Genomic DNA, 20805 nt, shown 5'->3' with positions numbered 1-20805 from the left:
TTTATTGGTTTGTGCGCCACTTTGAGGCCTTCTTTTTTTAATATTCGGCTGAGCGCTTCGCTGGTACCTCTGATGTACGGGATGGACACTCGCTTCTGGGGTTGGGGAGAAGTAAACGGCTGAAGGTCCCGCATTTTGCTTCTTCTTTTTTGTTGTCTGGTTGTCTTTCGAATGAAGTCATCTGTGTAGCCATTCCTTTAAGTTCGTTGAGAACCGTTCTCTTTTCTTTCTTTAGATCCGATTCCGATGAGGAATGAGTTTCGGCTCGTTTGAATAAAGAATTTACAACAGACGCCTTGTGGTTTGCCGGATGGTCGGATTGGAAATGAAGATAGCGGCCTGTGTGGGTTGGTTTTCGGTAGACTGAAAATTTTAGAATGCCGTCTTTTCGTGTACTTGTACATGGTTAGTTTGTATTGCAATTCCTAGTGTTCTAATGTCTCCGTGTAGTAGATGCTGAATGTTGGATCTCCCTTGTGAAAAAGCTGCACAGCTCCAAATGAGGTGTTGCAAGTCTGCTCTGCATGACTCCTGGCAATGTGTACATCGGGTGTAAGTCTTCGCAATCGTAGCTTGTCTGGGTTGGTGCCATTTCTCAAGTATGTGTGGTGTGTATGCAGCGTTGGCCATAAACTTGTTCAAGAAAACCTCTTCCGTGCGGGTAAGCCCGCACGGAAATGAAAATGATGCAAATGGAAATGACGGAAATGACGCAAATGAAAACTCATTTCACGCACGATTAAAGCCAATCACTCATATGCAATATATATTCAAAATGTTTCCGATCACGGAAATGTGACATAATGACGCAAATATTTCGATGCATGTGTCAATGCCCGCCACGAGTCGTTGTTTGCAGCGTGACGAAGGCGTCCTTGTTACGATCGACGCTTCTTTCGGGTCTGCGTCTCTTCCGCACTGAATGATGGATATCCCAGACATGGGTGCATACCCACAACCGGGTTTAGCAAGAAAGCGCCCCCTATAGCAACAAGAAAAGAGGGGGAGTGGAATAGTAGTAATAGTAATAAAGCGAATGTTAAAGCTAGAAATTATTGACTATATTATTAATTTACAGGAATATTTACTCAAGAATAGAGGAATAGCAGAAACGTGTTGATTAGCAGTCAATATACCATAGGAAAACAGAAGTTAAAAAGTGGAGAAGGGAGAAATCAGGAGAGAAAGAGAGAGAGAGAGAGAGACCTATCCGCGCTTTGCTCCAATTTTCTTCGCTCCAATCCTTACTCCATACTCGGCTGATTCTCTAGCCGACTAATTCACTTCTCTGCAGGCCAACGCTCGTCACTCAATGCACGCTCCGGTCCAATTTCCTGTCTCACAATAGTAAGACGGGAGTGACGATAGTAAGCGCAAGGGAAGTGGCATTACTTCACTGAAGGCATGGACTACGTCACCCACTCTGACCGATGCGTGGCGAATTATAATTTCTCTGTTGGAGTACATGCACGAGGGTGGCTTGACGGACAGGTTATGATCGTGTTCTAGCTATTTCTTTATATTTATATGATCTCCACCACTGACTGTCACCCCTGTTTAGACCATTGAGCCGCCTTTGCTAAAATGTTAATTCTCCATTTTTTTTCTACTTCCTTCACAGCTAATTTTCGCCTCTCTGTAGCTCAGCACACCTAGTTCAGTGCACGCCCTGGTCCAGTACTTGAAAGCATCGCATAGCACCATGGCCCGCCCCTCGCTGCCCTTCCACAAGGAAGTCAAGAAAGCATCTTTACTGCAGTGGAATGCCCGTGGTCTCAAATCGAGAATTTCAGATTTCAGACACTACGTTTTCGAAAACCGATTTCCCATACTTGTGATTTGCGAACCGAACGTGCAGAATGTTATACGCATTTCTGGCTATGAGGCATTCATGTCCTCTACCTGTGGTGATGTAAGCAAGGTAATCGTATATGTTAGATGTGATCTGACATACGTGTTGCACCCAGTCCCGCCGCACGACGACAACCAGTACGTTTGTTTAATTGTGAAAACGAACAAGTTTACGTTCACACTCGTTGCTGTTTACCTTGCTCCTTCACGCGGATTCAACTCTAAACGACTGCACGACGTGCTATCAGCGACACCCCACCCTACGATTCTCACCGGAGATTTTAATGCTCACCATCCGCTTTGGGGGAGCTTGAAGATGGACTCCAGGGGAAGGAAACTAGCATCCTTTGCCACACAGCACGACCTTCACTGCCTCAATGATGGTAGCCCAACATATTTACGCGGGCTTACATACAGCAGCTGCCTAGACTTGACCCTGGTTTCTCGGCGTCTTGAAAGAAACGTGCAATGGTTTCCAGACATCGAATCCCGTGGAAGCGACCACATTCCGACGTACCTGAAGATCAAGGGACTATTTAAATACCCCTCCACGACACTCCGGAGAATTGACTGGTCGGCGTTTCGGTCGCACATGGAGGAAGTATGTCAGCGAGGGAACCATTCAAGTCTGGAAACCGAAATTCAAAAAGCCATGCAAGATACTACGCATGCTTTTCAGCCTTTCCCGAAATACGAAGAATTTGAAGCCGAACTGCAGCGACTACGAGCAGTTCGCCGGCGGGCTGAAAGAAGATACAGGAGAACCAAATCCATCCATGATCTCAGAGAGGCAAGGCGGATGCAAAAGAAGATTCAACGCCGCATTGACGCACTTCAATCTCAAAGATGGAAACGTTTCTGCGTGTCGTTGGATCCACGTCAGCGATTATCTCAGATATGGAGAACTGTGCGTGGACTTCATGTATCACCGCAACAGCGTGTTCCTTTTAAGTCCCTCGCTTTAGAACAAGGTCGCAGCGAATTAGACGTTGCCGAAGAATTTTGCTCAAGACTTGCCAGCTCGCAGCCTCAACGCGCCCTTACACCATGTGCCACTCCTGTGCCACGGGACTCCCGCATGGATGTAATGTTTTCGGTGGAGGAGCTTGAAGCGGCACTAGCGACTTGCAGGCGCTCTTCGTCACCTGGGCCGGACGGCGTTACCTATGCGGCGCTCGCCAATCTTGGGCAGAATGCACGCCTCATGCTGCTAAACCTTTACAATGAGTCTTGGCGCAACGGTTTGGTTCCACGTGAATGGAAATGCAGCCGCTTGGTTCCACTTCTCAAACCTGGTAAATCACCGTTAAACTTGACATCGTACCGCCCCATCGCGCTGGCCAGCTGCATAGGGAAAATAATGGAACGAATGATTTTGACGCGCCTGGAATGGTACCTGGAAAGTTACAACGTGTACCCAGATGCTATGGCTGGCTTTCGGCGTGGGCGCTCATCCATAGATAATGTCATCGATTTGGTCGCGTATGTTCAACATCATAAACGGATGAAACGACTCACTGCGGCATTATTCCTTGACATAAAAGGCGCCTATGACAATGTAGCACATTATGCCATTATAGAGGCTCTGATTAAAGCAGGAATCGGTGGCCGCACTTATCAGTGGCTGTGCAGTTATTTGACTGACAGGCATTTCTTCGTGATGACCGAAGAAGGCGCCACGACTCAACACCAAACGTTCAGTGGAGTACCGCAAGGCGGAGTGTTGAGCCCGACGCTATTCAACCTAGTGCTCGTTGGCCTAGTCAGATGCTTGCCCAACACAGTTCAAGTATCAATCTATGCCGACGACATCTGCATTTGGGCGTCTGCTGTAACACGACTGCAGGTACGAGCACGGCTACAAAAGGCAGCTACCTTAACATCACTGTACTTGCGAAAACAGAACTTAGAGCTGTCTTCAGAGAAATGCTGCCTTGTTTCTTTCACTCGGAAGGAAATGAAGCGTTATTCTGTAAGTGTCAACGGCCAAGCAGTTGCACATGCACGTAAACACCGCTTTTTAGGGGTAATTATCGACCGCGACCTATCATGGAGCCCGCACGTTTCGTACCTAAAGAAGAGGTTGCTGACAATAATACATCTCCTCAAGTTTCTCGGCGGAAAGTCATGGGGCACATCGGTGCGATCAATGCTGCAGCTTTATAACGCCTTGTTCCTCGGCTTCGCAAGATACAGCCTCCCTGTGCTTGGAAACACCTGCAAAACAAACCTGCGTGTACTCCAGGGACTACAAGCTCAAGCCCTAAGGACGTGTCTCGGCCTTCCGAGGTGTGCGTCTACAGCGGCAACGATTGTCATAGCTCGAGATCACCCAATAACAACGTACTTGGTAGCCGACGCTCTCAGAGCGCATATTCGCCACGTTGCCCGACTACCTTCTCACCACCTTGCCGCTCTACCCGCAGAAGGGCCACACGCAGCTATCAGTCGTATGATTGTTGCCAATCGCACCTCATTGCCAATGAACTACATGCCTGCAGCAAGACCATCCACACCTTTATGGTGCCTGCACAGACCTGAAGTACGCCTCACCATCCCAGGAATCACTAAAAAGGCTAACATGCCGTCGTTTGCCCTGAAGCAGGCCACATTACAACTTATACATGAGGTGCACAGCGGCCGCGTACACGTTTACATCGATGGCTCAGTCACATCTGCAAGTTCAGCTGCTGCTGTGGTGATACCAACAAGATCCATCGAAATACAGCTAAAAACGTCGCATGTATCATCAACGACAGCTGCTGAACTGGTAGCCTTGCGTGCGGCTCTCCATTTCATTCAGGAGGAACCACCGCATGCATGGTCAGTCTTCTGTGATTCCAAGGCAGCCCTACAGAGTGTACTCTCAGCACTGCGCCATGGATCACATGAACAGCTCGTCGCAGAGATCAGAGAAGTACACCATCGCACAGTTGACGAAGGACACGATATCATATATCAGTGGTTGCCTAGTCACTGTGGCATACACGGCAATGATCGAGCAGACGCAGCTGCCCGATCTGCCCATGATGGCGTCAGGTGCGTTGCCATTCCTCTTTCGAGAGCCGACGCAGCGAAAAAACTTGCCGTACTGGCAAACGACCTGACATTAGCTCAGTGGAATTCATCCGATTTCAGAAGTGCACGACTTCATACCCTGGACCCTACTTTACAACTCCGTATTCCGCCCGAACTTCCACGACGCGACTGTACCCTTCTAGTTCGTCTATGGCTTGGAGTAGCATTTTCAAATGCGTACTCCTTTCTTATCGGAATGTCCGACAACCCACTTTGTGACTTCTGCGGGTGCAATGAAACAATCGCGCACCTTCTTTGTGAGTGCTCTCGTTTCAACCCGCAAAGAGCAGTCCTCTCAGCCACCCTAGACAAACTGGACAAGCGCCCACTGTCAGAAAACAAGATCCTTGGACACTGGCCTACGCGAACATCAGCGCGATCGGCTATGAAGGCACTGCTGCGGTATTTAAAAGACACTGGACTTTCTGACAGATTGTGACTTCACTGTGTGACTCGGGATTGTACGGTGCACTGCATCACAGTAGGAACGCCTTTGCGGGCTGCGTGACAGTGCCCACAGAAACAGTTTGTGTGTACGTGCGTGTGTGTGTAGTTTCTTTTTTTTAATCCTTCTCCCTCTCACCTATCGCTTCCCCTTTCCCCTCCCCCAGTACAGGGTAGCCAACCGGAGATAATCTCTGGTTAACCTCCCTGTCTTTCCTTTGCCTTTCTCTCTCTCTCTGGTCCCGTTTCGCTCACTTCACTTCTTTCTCCACATTCGGCTGATTCTATTATCGACTTCTTTTTTTTTCACTTCTCTGTGGTCGCCTTTTCTTTTTTTACCGGTTTCTTCTTTTCTTGACTATTGTTCTGCATGCCTATTCGGGAACATACCTATGCCCATTCTGCGGTATTGTTGAAGATTGGGCACACACTCAGCGGGCACATGCAGTTGCTGATGCTCTGTGGCACAACCCAGTGAACCAAACTGACCTCTACTTGGCAAGATAGTAAACAGCCAGCACTGGCAAAGTCGGGTCGGGGGAAGTGGCAAACAGAGCGTTGCTTTAAAAGTAGGATGTGCTAGTGACGTAAACCTTACGCGGTCTCTTGCCTCCGATATGGGAGAAGACAGGGGAGGAACATCGCTAGCGAAGGAGTTGCTAAATTAAAGCAAATCAAGTAAATCAAATAATCTTCTAAATATAATGCGCTATTCTATTAAGAGGTCAGAGTGCTTTAAATATACCTATGAGCCAACATCATACGCTGAGGTTTTATGTAGGAATTTACGCTTTTTTTTTACACGAAACAGAGGTGCGCTTACTAGAACAACTTTGTCGGTCGGACTGCAGGGGTTATATTAGCCCGCTTGGCGGCACTTCTATAGGAGCGCATACAACCTCCACACATTATCCGGTCGAGATGCCGACCGACCCAGCAGCCGACAGCAGCAGCCACTGCCAAACCAGAGAGCTTCGGCTAAGAAAGTTTGCGGAAAGTCTTATCGTCCAACATAAAAGTCTGAGTCTAGATTATGCCTTTCTCAAGCACGACATAACCTAGAGAACAGCATTGTAACCTGACCCGCCGCGGTGGCTTAGTGGCTATGGTGCTGCGCTACTAAGCACCATCGGTCGCGGTATCAAATCCCGGCCGCGGTGGTCGCATTTCAATGGGGGCGAAATGCAAAGATGCCCGTGTCTCATGCGTTGGGGCCACGTTAAAGATCCCCTGTTGGTCAAAATTATTCCGGAGTCCGCAACTATGGCGTGCCTCATAATCAAATCGTGGTTTTGGCACGTAAAACCCCACAATTCAAAGCATTGTAACCTGCCTTGGAAATATGTTTGGAGACTTTATCTCTCGGAGGCGAAAAAAATTATACTGACGAAATGTAGTTTCAGACCATTAAAACAAGGGTAACAACTTTATGAGGAAGTGTTGAGTAGGCGAGCGTATGTGTGCTTGTGCGCGTGCAGCGGGTGGGCGTGGAGAAGAGTAAGAGCGGCTTTTCTGAAATATACAATGCACTGCTGCAAAAAAGAAAAAGCAAAAAAAAGCAAAAAAGAGGAGGAAATGAATACGCGTCCCTCTAGGGGCTTTTCCCCATAAACTCTCAAAGGAAGCAGGATCGGTCTTGTAGCACTTCGGCGCCTCATCCCAATTCAAGAGTACTTAGTCCAAACCAACCTTATACATACGTTTAGGCACACACATGCGGTCGGTCAGAATAAACAAAGAGCCTCAGTGTGTTGTTCCGGAGCAGCAACGTGATTGCTCGCACGAGCGCGAAATGAACCGTTTTCCCTTGCTATGTATTTTTGAAGACAGCTAGGAAAGGCTCGTGGCAGGGGAGAGACAAGCGAGTCTGTCGCACACGTCAGGTAGTGACGCGCAGTTATACGTCTCGTTTGCGACACACCTGCTCTGAGAGGTGCGCAGGAAGCCGCGGCGCTTGGTGCGCGGAAACAGAACGGGGCCGTGCAGAGGCGGCGACGGGCGCCAAGGCACACGCGCTCCGCGAGAGATGCGTATCCCGGCCAAAAGCGGTTCCGACACTCAGAAACTGATGGCTCCGTTATTTGCATTTGTCTGCTCCAAGTTGTTCTGGTCTCCAAGAACGCTTGGCACGCTTCGCTCCTAAAATTACGTGCAGGACACATTGCGCAAGCCTACTGAATTGGGGTACTAGTTTATATTAAGCCCGGTTGAACCGTGGCCCTGCTAGCCAAGACTTAATCCTGCAACACCGTCATATGTGTGTTCGCTCCACCCAATAACGAGTGTCTCGTTTGTGGTACAGCCTGCTCGCTTTCACTTGGTTGATTTGCGGGTAGTGGAGAAAATATGGTGAAATCTGCGCTGTACACTGCATGAATGAGACAGAAGAGTGTTTTTGGTATTTCGTTCCTTGCTAATCTTATCGACGACGTTGCGATTCGGAATATGAAGCAATCAAAGATGAAAATATAATTTGGCTGAGAGATATGTCTGCTCATGCTTTCTTTTTCTTCGAATTCATGCTTAATTTCGACTTCGCATTCTCCACTATTTATATCTTGCTTATTCTTTTTCGTGGCTTTGGGTATCACTATCATGTCTTAATCTTAACCCTCGTGTTCTCCAATGGATAGGCAACTTTCTCATTAACCGTCAACAGTTCGTTTACGCTAACCAATGCTCGTCTACCTTATCACCCGTTATCTCTGGCGCGCCACAAGGCACAGTCCTGGGGCCACTACTCTTCTTAATATACATTAATGACTTACCGATAGGTTGTTCTTCCAAAATTCGTTTATTTGCTGATGATTGTGTAATCTATCGTCCTATTACTAACGACGCTGATTCTCGCGCTCTCCAGTCCGACCTTAACGTCATCGAAACTTGGTGTAATAATTGGCTAATGTCCCTCAACGTCAAAAAAACGTCAACACTTACTTTCCACCGTCGCCAATCATTTATTTGAGCTAATTACATTATCGCCGGTTTGGAAATATGTGCTGTGACTTGTCCAATAACCTCAGTTGGTCCTCGCACATTTGCAACATTAGCAATGATGCCAATCGTGTACTAAGCTACCTGCGCCGTAATCTACGTCTTGTTCCACACTCACTAGAACTACTCGCATACTTAACAATCGTTCGACCCAAACTAGAATACGCATGCTCAGTGTGGGACCCACACCAATCTAACCTGGCAACAGCACTAGAATCCATACAGAATCGTGCAGCAAGGTTCATTAATTCTGACTACTCTTACCACACTAGCGTTACTAAACTTAAATCATCTCTGAACTTTCCAACCCTCGAGCAGTGCCGCAAAACAGCAAGACTGTGCCTCTTTTACAAATTTTATCACTCACTAATTCATCAGACCGACATCATGCCTGCATCGCACTTCATCCCGTCATAGCCATTCAAAGGCTGTTTATCCCCATCCAGCTCGCACCTCCGCTCATCTTAACTCTTTCTTCATTCAAACAGCGAAAGACTGGAATCATCTACCTGCTGAAGCGGTGCTCCACTCCAGTCATTCATCGTTCAAGGCATTTATTGAAAATATCTAAATATGCCCACCCCTCATGTAAAACCCCAAATGGGGTATTTGAGGTACCAATAACTAAATAAATAAATAAATAAATAAATAAATAAATAAATAAATAAATAAATAAATAAATAATTTCATCAGTGATAACGCCTTTGTTTATAAAGTAGAGCATATGGGAGCAGCCCGAAGCGAGTGTTTCCAACCTCGCCACTTGATCCCCCAGTTAATCTTAGTTAAACTTACTGGCATCTATATTTTAAGAATAATGCGGGAAGTTACTGTATTACTAAGAATTACTAGTGTTGACTTAACGTTTGTTGTCCTTGTATCTTTAATTACTCTGTCCAGTGTCTGCTGCGTCGAACGGCTCCTGTTCACAGCGTAGAGCGCTGATTGACCTCTACCGGCATGGATCATGCCGTGTTTCAGTGCTGAATGTACAGCGCATTCGAAGCAGCGAATTAATTGCCTTTTACAAGTTTGTAGGCACGGGTGCATGTATTTAAAGGATCCTGTCGCTTGGTCCGTTCGTGCTTCGTGTTTGAGATGCTTGACGAGCCCTTTTAGTAGCTTTTCTTGCGTATAAAGGGTACTAGGAAACGCAAGCCACGTTAGGTATAGAAGGCACCTCAGTAAGTTAATAAACTTGCACAAAACGAGCAGTGTCATGATTAGTTCAGATGGTTCTTAACAAACACAGCGCTAACCAAGTTTCTTATTGTTTGCTACCCCAGAATCGGGAAGCAGAAATATTTCGAGTATTATGTTGTCAATTTCGGTAGGCATAGGGAGGCTCGTGGATTTGGTACTTAGCAAAGTTGATGAATATGTGAGCTATGCTAGAGAGAGCAACTACCTCATTGGCTGGCAGCGCTCACTACCGGCGTCGCCATCGTCCCGCCTGCTTTCTGAGACCCGCCGTGGTTGCTCAGTGGCTATGGTGTTGGGCTGCTGCGCACGAGGTCGCGGGATCGAATCTCGGCCACGGGGGCCGCATTTCGATGGGGGCGAAATGCGAAAACACCCCTGTACTTAGATTTAGGTGCACGTTGAAAAACCCCCGGTGTTCGAAATTTCCGGAGTCCTCCACTACGGCGTGCCTCATAATCAGAAAGTGGTTTTGGCACGTGAAACCCCATAATTTATTTTTTTTTAATTTTTGCCTTCTGAGCCCCAAGTGCTCTCAGGCTTTCCTCTCGGAATGTTTACCCTGTAATTAGTGCGAGCAGCCAGCCCAGTTTCCGTCCAATCTTAGACACATGACGTCGTTATAAATGACTGCTTATGAGTAGCTATTTGGCTGAAGGTTATTTGCTTTCTGGTCATATTATTAGCAGCAACTAAGTTACGACGTAAGAAAAGATGTTGCTGGCAGTGCCTGGCACCGGGAAACACAAATACTGATGCCCTGTGAAATCCGGTCTCGTTTTTCTTCGCGAACCCTGACTATTCGTATTCAAGAACGTCACGAATGATGTTCTTCTTCACGAATTTCTGTTGCTACTCACCTCGAAATCGTCTGGGCTTCATTTAACATTCATCACCAGAAGGCAATTATAGGCGTATGCTATCGATCTCCTTCTTTCTCGCCCACATTCGTTAGTGAATTGCATGATGTAATTAATAACGTATCATCACGCTTTCCATCATCGCTCCTTCACTTGTTAGATGACTAACTTCCCGAACATTAAATGGAACTCTCAGCCTTCTTCATTACTCCCTTTTTCGTCTCAGGCGAAGGAATTTTAAGATTTATGTTCCCCTTTTTCCTTTTCGCAAGTGGTCACTCAACCCCCTTAACTCGGAATACTTCTACTATATGAAACACTCTCGACCTAGTACTTACTAATGAACATAAACTAACTTCCAACATTACCTTCCTTCCGCCTTTAAGTGACCATTCTGCAATGCATTTTACAATTAGTGCCAACCATCCGAAAAATATCAAGAAAAAGAAAACAATACTCGACTATAGTAGAGCAAACTTCGGGGCCATCAATGACGAGTTACATACGTTTCTTGACACATTCATAATGAACTTTGATGACCGTTCTGTGCAAACTAATTGGGACCTGTTTGCTCACAAAGTAAATGAACTAATGAACAAGTATGTTCCCAGCCGTATCTTAACTTCTAACTCACAAGCCCCCTGGTATAACGCTCGCATTAAACGACTTTCTAACCGTGAAAAGCCTATCTATCGCTCAGCTAAGTTGTCCGTGAGTGCTTCTCGTTGGACGGCATACAAGGCGGCTTCTAATGAATATATTCAAGCTTTAAAACTTGCTAAACGTACTTTTCTCGCTGTTACTGTTCCATCTATTCTTTGAACTAGCATTAAGAATTTTGGAAAATAATGGAACCTTACTAAACGACTCTACTGGCAGCCTGTTCCTAAAAATGGTGCTGCAGATCACCTTAACGAAGCCTTTCTCAAGAATTTTTCGGGAGCTCTAAATAAACAACTTCCCGAGTTACGTAACTATGATTATCCAGTCATGTTTCCAGTAATAGTTCATACATCTGGTGTTGCTAAACTTATTGACAAGCTCGACTACAATTCTTCACCTGACTTTGACACAATTAACACCAAGTTCCTAAAAAACATTTCCACATACAGTTCTATAATACTAACCAAAAATTTTCAACAATCACTCAGCACCAGCACTTTGCCTTATCAGTGGAAGGTCGGAAAGGTGGTTCCGCTCCACAAATCTGGTATCAAAAACATAGCAACCAACTATCGCCCCATCTCTCTTACCAGCACGTGCTGCAAACTTCTAGAACACATTGTATTCACAAACCTCGTCGACTTTCTTGAACATAACACATTTTGTTCCCCTGCACAGCATGGCTTTAGGAAATAATACTCATGCGAGACTCAACTCGTATCCTTCACTCATCAGTTGCATCGAATTCTTGATCGTTCATCATGCGCCGACTGCATATTTCTAGACTTCTCGAACGCAGTCGATAAAGTCTGTCACAAACTTCTAGTCCACAAACTAACCCATTTGAATATTGATGCTAATCTCTTAAAATGGATAGAATATTTTCTGGTTCATCGCTCACAATACGTTAGTGCTAACGGCTGCAATTCACCGGTGTGCTCTGTTGCTTCCGGAGTGCCCCAGGGATCGGTTCTCGGTCCTTAGTTGTTCTTAATATACATTAACGACCTTCTTTCACAAGTGACTTCCAACATTCATCTCTTCGCGGTTGATTGTGTTATCTTTAGAGAAATAACTACGGATTGTGATACTAACCGTCTTCAATCGGACCTTGATATAATATCTAACTGGTGCAGTTTGTGGCTAATGGAATTAAATGTTAACAAGTGTGTTAACAAGTGTATATAGGACACCTAACGTCTCTCAGGTGTACTATTTAAATTGTCTTCCTTTAGAACAGGTAACTTCGTACAAATACTTAGGAATTCATATTACATACGACCTTACCTGGACAACGCACATTACTAATATAGTGAACAATGCTAACCGCGCTCTTGGTTACTTAAGGCGAAACTTTTTTAAGGCTCCGCACTCTTTGAAATTATTGCTTTATGAAACACTAATACGCCCTAAATTAGAATACGCTACATCAGTCTGGGACTCTAATAACCTAAACTTAATTAACGCACTAGAATTAGTTGAGAATAACGCTGCTCGTTTTATTCTTTCGAATTGTAACAGAACTGCCAGCGTAACAGCCATGAAAACTAGCTTTTCTCTTCCATCTCTGGCAGCTTGACGTAAAGTCTCCCATTTATCATTATTTCACAAAAATTTTCACCACACAACACTACGTGATGTATTCATCCATACTCCACACTACGTATCTCGTCGCATCGATCATTCTTACTAGGTTCACGTCCCTTCTTGCAGCGCAAATACATTTTCTCAGTCATTCGTACCTCGAACATCACTAGAGTAGAACCACCTTCCCGCAAACATTGTGTCCATTAGTGATAATGTTTTGTTTCATGATGCCTTAACCAACGTTACTTGCTAGAATGCTGTTTAATGTGCTTGTGTATATTGTCCTTCTTTGTAATACATTTTGTAATTGCTCATTGTATTCCTACTAAACTATTTGTCAAATTGTACTTTTATGTTGTATATTTTTCTTTTGCAAGACTTACTTTTTGAATTTACTTGTAACCCATTCCCCCCTGTAGAGCCTTCACAGGCCTTGACGGTATAATAAATGAAATGAAATGAAATGAAATTCGTATTTATATATACTTGTTGTCGAGTGCTACTGGGTAGCATGACTATTATAATATTGCATGCATTCGGGGACCATTACGTGATAATTTAAGTAAACAGAACAGCAGCTCTGCCAGTTCGGTGCATTGCTGACTACATTCTAAAAGTCAATACTGTTTGGAAAAAGACTAACAGTAGCCGGCGACAGAGGCGAAACGGAAACGGACGAGGACAGGATTTCGAGACAGAAGTTCACACATAATAAATAATATGCTACCGTAATCTTTATAGGTATTTCTTATAAAATGGCATGGTCATATTGTACCAATTGTTCTTGCGTAATACACAAAAAACATTTTTTTTCTCCGGCCTGGGACGTGCATGCATGCACGCGCAGTGTGTACGCACGTGTGTTTGTGTGAGGGGAGAAGGTGTGTGGGAGGGTGAGTGTATAAAAAAAATCATGAAATTATTGAGTTTTTACGCCCCAAAACCACGATCTGATTTTGAGGCACGCCGAAGTAGGGGACTCCGGATTATTTTCGACCACCTAGGGTTCTTTAACGTTCAGCCCATGTAGGTGACACATTCGTTTTCGCATTTCGCCCCCATCTAAATGCGGCCTCTTCGGCAGGGAATTCATCCCGCGGCCTCTTGCTTAGCAGCGCAGCGCCATCGCCATTAACTCACCACGGCGGGTAAACGTTGGCAGTGTGTGTCTCAGGATGTAGAGCTTTACAGTGGTGTTTGCACACATGCTACTTATAATGCATCCAGTTTCTTTAATTAGCAGTGAGTGCAGTGGCTGCAAAAGTTATAAAAGCGGCACCGTCGCGGACGCCAAAGACTGCTCTCGTCATCTTGCTACCGAAGTGAGTGTGAAAGGGCAAAGAGATACACCGGTGTTTTGCCAGAGGCCCAAACTCCGCTCGCAGTTTTCCCGCCCCCGCATCGAATCGGCGGCGACCGAAAATGCGCTCTTGAGCGGGCCTAAAATCTTAATGACCTGCGATGAACTCTGGCGTAGTGCGCTCGGCAGTTTACTACAACGCCTCTCTCCCGCATCACCTCAGTGCGCCCTCGACGGGACGCCACCGCAGGTGCATGTGAGGCGGCCGCGATCCGCGATTGGTGCAGCCGCGGCCCACGTGATAGGCCCGGGCCCAATAGAGATGGACCCGGGCGCGGAACGCGCGGGGAGTTGAACAACGTCGGGTTGGGGCACCGGTGCTGAATCAGTCCGACGACAGCCCGCAAACCGGCGAACGAAGGTCCCGGCGCTCCGAGGTGTCCCGTCTCTCGCCTTCGACTTCGTTGCGCTTCATCCCGACAAGCGGTGAGCGGGCAGCACGCTCCTTCCTCTTCTTTGCCGCCTCCTCAACTTGGGCGCTCCCGCCGCGCGCCGCGCGCGCGCGCGCCAAGTGTGAGGAGGTTTTTTTGGTTCAGTTTTCCCCGTTTCCTATTCGTTGATTGAGCGAAAGAATATCCACAGCATTATCAGTAGTGCACGCCGATTAACGCAATGGAAGGTGTTGTGTAATTAAAAAAAGAATGTAATGAAACAGGCGTTTTAAAAGGCGCCACAAAGATGCCTTATCGATAGAAAGAGAAGAACATAAAAGCGTGCACTCACGTACGAATAACTGTTTCTAAATTGTGGACCAAGAAGTATGGTGTTATACTGGAGCGGGAACATCGACACCACCTTTGCTAGGAAATATTCTTTCGAGAATTTCCACTGCGGGATTATCTGAGGCTTCGCATTATTATTATTCACCCCCCTCCACATTATTTTGTTTTTGGCACTGTTCTTTGACGTGTTGTTCACAAGGAAGAAAAATATTTTCTTGCGTATTCCGAGAAGTTGCTCTATTACGAAGTCGCGAACTATTACGAAATGCGACGCCTCGCGAACCGAGTGCAGGCATCGGAAACGCGATTTGTTTGTTGCGTTTTGCTTATTTTGCCCAGTGGTGTAATCGTGTTCTGCACACTTCACCTAGTTGTATAAGCCGCCTATGTTGCGTACTTATCTTTGAAGACCGCTGGAGGCGTTACGCCGACAAGAAATGTCAGATTTTTGGTGATGTTTCACAACGTAAGAAAAAAAAATGCAAGATGAAGTTCTCAGCAGGAACTCTTACCGAGTACGTCGGTGATTCACGTAGCCTCAGTAGACTAGGCTAAAGCAGATTTTTAAAACGAAATAACAATAAAACTGTTGTCTCACTGAGCGTTGACAAAAAAAAGGAAAGACGATTTGGACAAGATCTGGATACACTGGAACAAAGCTGATATAGAGTGAAATATAAGTCTTCTTGAGTTTTCTCTATTTCGGGTCAGCGGCTGGTATCAGAGCTTTGAAGAGAAGAACGTGGGCCGGTAGAAACGCGTGATCTGCCGCTATGAAGGAACGTGCTCTTAAATCACCCAAAGCAGGCGCATTTCCAGCAAGCAGCCGATGCACCTTTAACATACTGAGATGTAAGAGAGAAAGCGAGAAATAAGGATGTCCACAAATATACAGATGGCCATCAAGGCGCGTTTTGCGAAGCTTGTGTAAGGCCTAATTGATCGACAACAGCTAAAAACGAGGAAGAAAAGGAAACACGGCATTGCACAAATAATATTAGTGAAACTCGACAAAGGCGGATTAAGCGTATTTGCCTCGCTGTGTGTTTTCTGCCGTTTTGACTGGCCTTTGCCACGTATTCCTAATCTAAAAAAAATGACGCGTCCTTTTACAATAAAACAAAAATACCCCGCATTAATGACTGCATACTAATAAGGTGCCCTCGTAAAATCAAGCGAAAGTAGAAGACGGGAGGAAGGCAGCTTCTAAGAGCGTGGGCGAATCACACGCCCACTGAACGCGCCAAGTTCTAGAGGTGGTAAGCTCGATGTCAGAGACCGCATAACTGCATAGCACGACGCTCTACAATCGAATGACATTTATGAACTAAAGCCAAAGCTGGAAGCAAGGAAACTTTTCTTTATGAGACCGTGTTAGTGTCTCAAATTGCTGGCCTCCGTGAGGGTCCCTGTGTGCTCTAAAGAAAGGCGCTACAAAGCGGTCTATTGATTCGCCCGTGGAACGAGCGACTCTTCCCAGAATAGATTAGGTGAAGGTGAGGGACTGATGACATTTGTGCGTTACTAGGAGAGACAGAGAAAAAAATGTTTAACGGAGATAGGAGAACTTAAAGTAGAGGTAGTGGAAGACAAAACAACGGACGCAAAAGAAAAGCAACAACTTTACTGATTCTGACCCCTTGTCCGAGCTTTCAGATCAATGGATGTTCAAGCTCTTATTGTATATCATACTGTGAAAGAGACGCGAACACGAGTAGCCCTTTACGATGTTTAATTTTGTGGGGCTAAGCTCACAAGAACAAGTTGGCTAAGTGCTCAAAAGTAAGCCATTTATCAAGCGTCGTTTTTGTATGGCCTTTCCTGCCACACAAGAAGATGTGTGAATGACCTCCTCAGGACGCATCAGAACAGCGCCGACAAGCAAGACAGTGGCTTTCGTGGTCTACGTTGTATAGCTTGCGGGCTTGATTCGATTACACTTCGAATGCAGCATTATTGCCGGGACGAACCGAGAAAAGAGAGCGAGCCAGCTTGTCTGAGCTTTCTATTACACTGTTTATGAAAGGACTTCAATGTTCTTTAGAGCGCACTGTTTGCCTGCGCATACGCTGATAATGCTGTATAAATGTATGCGAAGACGACGAAAATAAAACAGCTGAAAATCAGCGTAACTTGTGGTCTGTCTCTTCTTGTGGGCGTCTTTTTACCTACAGCTCAGCCTTCAATTGGGAAATGCAATATAGAAGATAGGCGATAGCTGCACGCATAGCATGCGACTATGTTTGATGAAGGAGAGAAAACACAGTGCACGTGAAACACCCTAACACATGAAGCCAAGGCATCTTGGAAAGTTTAATTGTGTGCTCTTTGTCGTATATGGGAGCATTATAGTAGAAGCTCCTTAATAGGCGCGCATCGCCATATTCCAAGGGCATCCCGAAAGTTAAAGGCACATGTCGTGACCTACTTTAAAGGGTTCCTAAAGGTATCCTCAAGGTTCTCAAACGCGAAAAAATTCTAGGCATAAGGTCCAGGTCCTGTTAACCGTCGTGTGTCATAACGGCGGCGTACTAGGTAGTTGAGTGTTAAAGAAAAGAATGTTGCTTACGAAAGAAATTTTCTGACGAACGCGGCAAGGTGATGAAAGTCATACTGGGTCAAAACAATTATCAGGCCGCTATCGTCACTCCACGTCACACTACTACGCAGCGAGCGCTGTGCAAGAGGAGACACAAGTGCCGCTCCCTCAGTTCCCGAAAACGGCATACGGGATCAGGATGAGTTCTCCGCAGTCGCTGCGAGCAGTTCAAGCAGCACGCTTAGCATTGACGTGACCCACTTCCAGAGATCCTTCCAGAACCACTTTGGAGTTCGTTAACTCTAAATCACAGCGGAATTAACTATTTCGAGCTACATTTAGCTACCTTCGTGTCCAGCATGGTTCACCAAGTGATTTCCTATATGTATAATCCAGCTACATCAAGCATTACGGTTTTCTACCTGATCTTACCACACGACAACTTGTTCTTTGCCTAAGCTTCTTGCAGGAATTAGAGATTCAGCAGTGTGTATGGCAGTTCCTGTACAGAGCTCTCAAGGACATGGCGTATGCATACAGAAGGGTGGCATATACGTCCAATTTAAGCGGTACGGGGGCGAACTATAATTGGAGCGTAGAGGCGCAGAGGGGCAGATGCGATGGGCGGAGATCATGCCACTCAGCATAGATGTCGCGGTAATGTTGGCAAGCAATTATATATATATATATATATATATATATATATATATATATATATATATATATATATATATATATATATATATATATTGATGCCACGAGAATTATTTGGGCAATCTGACCTGTTGCCTACAGCTTCGATGAATTGTTTTCTTTATTTTTTTCACCTGATTGTGAAAAAATGGGCTGGGTATTAGGTGGGGTACTGTGCTTTGGAAATTTGCAGGCAGATGATGGCTTCGGCTGACGCACGATATGGGCAAGTGGGCTTTTCGTCCTCCCATCGTACATTAAAGCAGGGCGAAGCTGATGACGACGATGATTTATTGTTTGCTTACGAGAACGGTCCTTCAGTGAGGCGAAGGGCAGGGCGAAAGAATAATATGCGCGGCTGAGGGAAGCCAACCGAGTCCCTAAAAATGTTTGTCGTGAGCTTTTTCTCAGATTCCAGCACTTCAGCCCCTCGTAGACGCTTTTTTTCCCGTTCCGCCTGCAAAGCGTGTCCGTTTTTGACCGTTCAAATGAAGAGCACAAAACGGGGCCACGGGAATACGCGTCTTTTGTTGGCGGCACAGTGCTGCTGTCACACTTCCTTCGCTTAGCGGGCGATGAATCAGGCCTGTCGTTGGGCGTCGTTGTAAATCGCAAGCCGCAGGGCCCAGCCATGATGAATTATTGCGCGCAGTCGGCCTCTCTCACGAGTCGAGGATGGCACCGGCGACGTAGTGGTGCTCTTCCTTGCAACGCGAATTCTCGTGGCAAACACGGCATCTGCTGGTGCTTGTTTACTCTGCTGGGACACCGGCGAACTCGCGGCCTTTTCCTTCTGCCGCCCGCGCTGCCGTGTCCACCGGCCGGCGCAAGAGTGACGGACCGCTTTGGCGATAACATCGGCAGCGTCAACGTCAGCAGCACGGGAAAGGAAAAGGTGGAAATGATGAGTCAATCTGAACGGGAGCATGTCTTCCAGTGCACTCTTTTGCGCTGGAGAGTTTCTTTCTTTTAGCTGTTAGGACTGCTACCTTTTCATTTTTATTTGTTAGCAATTGCTAAAGCAAATTATGAGTCCCCGTTACATGCTTCGGCTCTTTATGTGAGCCAATGCAACATTATTAAAAACCGGCGGATGATGACCTTTCTTTTTTTTTCTTTTTTAGTTAGTAATATCAAAACTCTGGGCCCGTATTCCCAAAACGTTCTTACACTAAAAGCGGTTGTGCCAGTCAATAGCCAATGGAAAACAGCACTTACGAACGAAAAGCTTTGTGAATTTTCTTTCTGAAGTATAGTACGCAGGCTGCTACTGTAATATTTAACAGTTCCATAGCGACATGGCTAATCGAAAATATTTTACATAGCGTAGACAGACGCATCCATAATGAAGAATAATTGACCGGGAATTTCGCAAGGAACTGCAGGCAAAGTGACAATCACACAATAAGAAAAACTTGGTCGGGGGTCTGCCCCAGTTCCATTAACGACGGTATATTTGACGGTATATGGTGCTCGTGGCCGTTACACAATGTGGGCGACATATATCCTCCAACCTCATTCTTCAACCTTGAATGTCTTCGAGACGAGCTCTATATTCTGTTCGCATTTCAACGCAGTCACCTCACTTGACATAATCTGATTATTCGGGGAACAAAACATTCGCGGGTGTTTCATTTCAATTGACGAAAGAGGACAAGTGGGATGGCTGGTGTCTTCTTCGCATACCAATAACTTGTATAGTGCAATTACGGAATATAGACTAAAGAGGTCTGCGAAGTCTGTGTCACCTGTATTATTTTACGTTCTACTGCGTTAAGGAAACCTTTTATGGGCACGTTTAGTGACAGCAGCGTTATCAGTAAGGTCATTACGTACGATAGCGCCGTGACCTGGCATGCTACTGAAAAACGATGTCATAAATGCAATTAAAAGTTCACTGACGCGTCTCTTTGATCGCGGACGCTAAGTGTTCGGACGTCCCATGTAAATCTTACTGCGGGATCTCAAGCGATAACTTGGAGCCTCAAAACACGCGCCAGATGCGTGATTGACTCAGTTTACAGTGGGACGAAGGGGATGTCGTCATGTAAGGCAAGAAGCTAAACTTTGGCACTGCTGGTGGAACTGTCCATACCTCACGCACACAGAGAGAGAGATAGAGAGAGAGAGAGAGAGAGATCATGTATTTAATCTAGGTTAGTAAGCGGTCGAACCCGCATTCCAGAGGCTTGCTAGTACCTCGCATCATTGTCGATTCGATGTAAGCGGCCAGGTACCGTTGGGCCTCCGTGGATGTGCCCATATTCAACAACTAGGCACAGTGGTACGCTTGACTTGGTTTTGTGGGGGAAGTCGGTGTCCACATTCTAGCAGAATATGTGTTGTGCTAAGAGAGAGAGAGAGAGAGAAGAAAGGCATGGAGGTTAACCCGAGGCGAGTTTCGGGTTTGCTACCCTGCGCTGTGCTTGGGGATGTAGGGCTCGTTAAGAGGACAAAGAGCGAGAAGAAAAAAAAGAATCAAGAAAAGAAAAAGAAGAAAACGGAAATCACCGCCCCTTCCAGTCCGTGAAGATGCTCGAACAGCGAAGCTATGTTGATTACACCCAGTTTCATACCATGCAAGTCAATCTACGCAAGCAGTCTACATTGTAAATATTTTGTTTTACCATTCTTTGACCGAATTTTCGCTTTTGCATACTTCGCGGATGATCTTTCTGTTCGTGTTTTACCGGGCGTTTCTTTTTCGCGTGCGATTACTGTGACGAAAGTCTCGATCCAGGAATTGCCGCTTGAAGCGAGCAGTGGCTCCACCGTTAAGGTGGTTGCTTCTCTACGTTGACGCCGTTCTAGAGC

General features: G+C 45.9%; 1 protein-coding gene across 2 annotated transcripts in view; it reads left to right on the top strand.

Moving 5' to 3' along the window:
* The first annotated feature begins 14350 nt into the window (after window positions 1-14350).
* The window catches only part of LOC135902871 (U-scoloptoxin(11)-Sm5a-like), a 192093-nt gene continuing 185638 nt past the window's right edge, over window positions 14351-20805 (top strand). For both annotated transcript variants that reach the window (XM_065433139.2, XM_065433143.2), the window contains exon 1: window positions 14351-14463. The gene's annotated coding sequence lies outside the window, so the exon portion shown is untranslated. The remainder of the gene's footprint in view (window positions 14464-20805) is intronic.

The sequence above is a fragment of the Dermacentor albipictus genome, chromosome 1, assembly GCF_038994185.2.
Source record: "Dermacentor albipictus isolate Rhodes 1998 colony chromosome 1, USDA_Dalb.pri_finalv2, whole genome shotgun sequence".
Lineage (NCBI taxonomy): Eukaryota > Metazoa > Arthropoda > Arachnida > Ixodida > Ixodidae > Dermacentor > Dermacentor albipictus.
This window is presented reverse-complemented; position numbering and strand designations above follow the sequence as displayed.